Below are 5,424 nucleotides of genomic sequence, written 5' to 3' on the forward strand. Positions count from 1 at the left end.
TGAGAAATTTGGATGATTTCTCCATGAGGAGTTATAGGTGTTACCATAAGGTTCACCTAAGTAATTCACCTCTGCTATTGCAGGGTTCTCAGGATCATAAGCTTCTTCTTCATAAGAAGCCTCTTGAGTACTGTTGGATGCAGCTTGCATTCCATTCAGACTCTGAGAGATCATGTTGACTTGCTGAGTCAATATTTTATTCTGAGCCAATATGGCATTCAGAGTATCAACTTCAAGAACTCCCTTCTTCATAGGCATCCCATTACTCATAGGATTCCTCTCAGAAGTGTACATAAACTGGTTATTAGCAACCATGTCGATGAGTTCTTGAGCTTCTGCATGCGTTTTCTTTAGGTGAATGGATCCACCTGCAGAAGTATCCAATGACATCTTTGATAACTCAGATAAACCATCATAGAATATATCCAGGATGGTCCATTCTGAAAGCATGTCAGAAGGACACTTTTTGGTCAGTCCTTTGTATCTCTCCCAAGCTTCATAGAGGGATTCACCTTCTTTCCGTCTGAAGGTTTGAACATCCACTCTAAGCTTGCTCAGCTTTTGAGGAGGAAAGAACTTGGCTAAGAAAGCCTTGACCAGCTTATCCCAAGAGTTCAGGCTATCCTTGGGTTGAGAATCCAACCACACTCTAGCTCTGTCTCTTACAGCAAAAGGGAAAAGCATGAGCCTGTAGACTTTAGGATCTACTCCATTAGTCTTAACAGTATCACAGATCTGCAAGAATTCAGTTAAGAACTGAAAAGGATCTTCAGATGGAAGTCCATGAAACTTGCAGTTCTGCTGCATCAGAGAAACTAATTGACGTTTCAGCTCAAAGTTGTTTGCTCCATTGGCAGGAATGGAGATGCTTCTTCCATGTAAATTGGAATTAGGTGCAGTAAAGTCACCAAACATCCTCCTTGCATTATTACTATTTTTGGCTGCCATCTCCTCTTCCTGTTCGAAAATTTCTGAAAGGTTATCTCTGGATTGTTGTAATTTAGCTTCTCTTAATTTTCTCTTCAGAGTCCTTTCAGGTTCTGGATCTGCTTCAACAAGTATATTCTTGTCCTTGCTCCTGCTCATATGACAAAGAAGAGGGCACAGAAAAAATAATAATAATAATATGGATCCTTTATACCACAGTATAGGGATCCCTTTGTGAGTGGAAGAAAAGAGGGAGATGAGAGAGAAAGAGAATTTTCGAAAATGATTTTTGAATGGAAAACAGAAATACTTGCATTAATTCATCGAGACACAGCAGAGCTCCTCACCCCCAACAATGGAGTTTAGAGACTCATGCCGTCAAAGAGTACAAAGTTCAGATCTAAAAAATGTTATGAGATGTTAGTAGATGAATAAATAAATAGAATAAGATGGGAGAGGGAGAATTTTCGAAAATAATTTTTGAAAAGGGTTAGTGATTTTCGAAAATAGTTTTTGAAAAAGGTTAGTAATTTTCGAAAAATTTTGAAATCAAAAATAAAAATAATTAGTTAATTAAAAAGAAATTTTTGAAAAAGATGGAAGGGATTTTCGAAAATGAGAGAGAGAGTTAGTTAGGTAGTTTTGAAAAAGATAAGAAACAAACAAAAAGTTAGTTAGTTAGTTGAAACAAATTTGAAAAGATAAGAAGTTAGGAAGTTAGAAAAGATATTTTGAAAATTTTTTTTTTGAAAAAGGTATGATGAGAAGATATTTTTGAAAAGATATGATAGGAATTAGTTTTGAAAAAGATTTGGTTTTTAAAATCACAATTAATGACTTGATTCACAAGAAATCACAATATATGATTCTAGAACTTAAAGTTTGAATCTTTCTTAACAAGCAAGTAACAAACTTGAAATTTTTGAATCAAAACATTAATTGTTAATATTATTTTCGAAAATTTTGATAAAGATAAGAAAAAGATTTTTGAAAAATATTTTGAAAAAGATTTTTGAATTTTTCGAAAATAATGAAAAAGGTATGATTTTTGAAAAAGATTTTGAAAAAGATAAGATTTTCAAATTGAAAATTTGATTTGACTCATAAGAAACAATTAAATTTTAAAAAATTTTGAAAAAGTCAATTCAAATTTTCGAATTTGATGAGGAGAAAAAGGGAAAGATATTTTTTTTATTTTTGAATTTTTAATGATGAGAGAGAGAAACAAGAAAAATGATGCAATGCATGAGAATTTTAGATCAAAACATGTGATGCATGCAAGAATGCTATGAATGTCAAGATGAACACCAAGAACACTTTGAAGATCATGATGAACACTAAGAACATATTTTTGAAAAATTTTTAATGCAAAGAAAACATGCAAGACACCAAACTTAGAATTCTTTAATGCTTAGACACTAAGAATTCAAGAATGCATATGAAAAACAAGAAAAGACACAAAACATGCAAATGCAAAGATCAAACAAGAAGACTTACCAAGAACAACTTGAAGATCATGAAGAACACTATGAATGCATTAAATATTTTGAAAAATGCAAGATGCACATGCAAGTGACACCAAACTTATAACATAACTCATGACTCAAACAAAAAACACAAAATATATTTTTTTTTTATTTTTTTTATTTTCTAATTTTTTTGGATTTTTATTTTATATTTTTCGAAAATTATTTAGAAAAGAGAAAATAAGGATTCCAAAATTTTTAATATGAATTCCAGGAATCTTGCATTCTTAGTCTAAAGCTTCAGTCCGGGAATTAGACATGGCTCACTAGCCAGCCAAGCTTTCAATGAAAGCTCCAGTCCAAAACACTAGACATGGCCAATGGCCAGCCAAGCTTCAGAAAGATATCAGAATATACTGCTCATTACTTATCAAATATGTAACTTGCCTCTATGCTGATGGTTTGGAAGCCTCAGTCCAACAATGCTCTGAACATCTGTGAGGCTCCATGAGAGCCCACTGTTAAGCTATTGACATTAAAGAAGCGCTTGTTGGGAGGCAACCCAATTTTTATTTATCTAACTATATTTTTCTTAGTTATATGTCTTTATAGGTTCATGATCATGAGGAGTCACAAAATAAATATAAAAATTGAAAACGGAATCAAAAACAGCAGAAGAAAAATCACACCCTGGAGGAGCATCTGCCTGGCGTTCAACGCCAGAACAGAGCATGATTCTGGCGCTGAACGCCCAAAATGGGCAGCATTTTGGCGCTGAACGCCCAGAACAAGCATGGTTCTGGCGTTCAACGCCAGAAATGGCTAGTAAATGGGCGTTGAACGCCCAAAATGAGCACCAACCTGGCGCCGAACGCCCAGAGTTGTGTGCAAAGGCATTTTACATGCCTAATTGGTGCAGGGATGCAAATCCTTGACACCCCAGGATCTGTGGACCCCACAGGATCCCCACCTACCTCCACTCACTTTTTCTCACCACTCTCTTTCACACAACCTCAATCTCTCTTCCCCATCACCTCTTCACCACTCACATCCATCCACTCTTCCCCATAAACCTACCTCATAAACCCCACCTACCTTCAAAATTCAAAACCAATTTCCCACCCAAACCCACCCATATGGCCGAAACCTTTCCCCCCTCCCTTCCCTATATAAAGCCCTCCATTCTTCACCAAATACACACAACACACCCCTCTACACCCTTCTTGGCCGAAACACTTCCCACTCTCCCTCTCTTCCATTTCTTCTTCTTCTTCATCTATTCTTTCTTTTATTGCTCGAGGGCGAGCAAAATTCTAAGTTTGGTGTGGTAAAAGCATAAGCTTTTTATTTTTCCATTACCATTGATGGCACCTAAGACCGGAGAATCCTCTAGAAAGGGGAAAGGGAAGACAAAAGCTTCCACATCCGAGTCATGGGAGATGGAAAGGTTCATCTCCAAAGCCCATCAAGACCACTTCTATGATGTTGTGGCCAAGAAGAAGGTGATCCCTGAGGTCCCTTTCAAACTCAAAATAAATGAGTATCCGGAGATCCGACATGAAATTCAACGAAGAGGTTGGGAAGTTCTAACAAATCCCATCCAACAAGTCGGCATCCTAATGGTTCAAGAGTTCTATGCTAATGCATGGATCACCAAGAACCATGATCAAAGTAAGAACCCGGATCCAAAGAACTATGTTACAATGGTTCGGGGAAAATACTTGGATTTTAGTCCGGAAAATGTAAGGTTGGCGTTCAACTTGCCAAACATGGAAGAGAACGCACGCCCCTACACAAGGAGAGTCAACTTTGATCAAAGGTTGGACCAAGTCCTTATGGACATATGTGTAGAAGGAGCTCAATGGAAGATTAACTCCAAAGGCAAGCCGGTTCAACTAAGAAGATTGGACCTCAAGCCTGTAGCTAGAGGATGGTTGGAGTTCATTCAATGCTCAATCATTCCCACTAGCAACCGGTCTGAAGTTACTATAGACCGGGCCATCATGATCCATAGCATCATGATTGGAGAAGAGGTGGAAGTTCATGAGATTATACCTCAAGAACTCTACAAGGTGGCTGACAAGTCCTCCACTATGGCGAGGTTAGCCTTTCCTCACCTCATTTGCCACCTATGCAATTCAGCTGGATTGACATAGAGGGAGATATCCTCATTAAAGAGGACAAGCCCATCACTAAGAAAAAGATGGAGCAAGCAAGAGAGCCCATTCATGGAGCTCAAGAGGCGTATGAAGCTCATCACCATGAGATCCCGGAGATGCCTCAAATGCACTTTCCTCCACAAAACTATTGGGAGCAAATCATTACCTCCCTAGGAGAATTGAGATCCAATATGGGACAACTAAGGGTAGAACATCAAGAGCACTCCATCATGCTTCATGAAATAAGAGAAGATCAAAAAGTAATGAGTGAGGAGCAACAAAGACAAGGAAGAGACATAGAAGAGCTCAAGGACATCATTGGTTCCTCAAGAAGGAAACGCCACCATCACTAAGGTGGATTCATTCCTTGTTCTTATTTCTTCTGTTTTTCGTTTTCTATGTTATGTGCTTATCTATGTTTGTGTCTTCATTACATGATCATTAGTAGTAGTAACTATGTCTTAAAGTTATGAATGTCCTATGAATCCATCACCTCTCTTAAATGAAAAAAATGTTTTAATTCAAAAGAACAAGAAGTACATGAGTTTCGAATTTATCCTTGAACTTAGTTTAATTTTATTGATGTGGTGACAATGCTTCTTGTTTTCTGAATGTATGCTTGAACAGTGCATATGTCTTTTGAAGTTGTTGTTTAAGAATGTTAAATATGTTGGCTCTTGAAAGAATGATGACTAGGAGACATGTTATTTGATAATCTGAAAAATCATAAAAATGATTCTTGAAGCAAGAAAAAGTAGCAAAGAGCAAAGCTTGCAGAAAAAAAAAGGGAAAAAAATAGGCGAAAAAAAAATAAAAAGAAAAAGAAAAAGCAAGCAGAAAAAGCCAAAATCTCTTAAAACCAAAAGGCAAGG

At 36.9% G+C, this 5,424-nt stretch overlaps 1 non-coding gene across 1 annotated transcript; it reads left to right on the forward strand.

The window, feature by feature from the left end:
* The first annotated feature begins 444 nt into the window (after window positions 1-444).
* Window positions 445-552, forward strand: LOC148546325 (small nucleolar RNA R71). The gene has a single exon (XR_015900434.1). It is a non-coding gene; the product is annotated as a small nucleolar RNA R71 (small nucleolar RNA).
* The last annotated feature ends 4,872 nt before the right edge of the window (window positions 553-5,424 follow it).

This window comes from Arachis ipaensis, chromosome B9 (assembly GCF_059453495.1).
Source record: "Arachis ipaensis isolate K30076 ecotype BB chromosome B9, ASM5945349v1, whole genome shotgun sequence".
Taxonomy (NCBI): domain Eukaryota; kingdom Viridiplantae; phylum Streptophyta; class Magnoliopsida; order Fabales; family Fabaceae; genus Arachis; species Arachis ipaensis.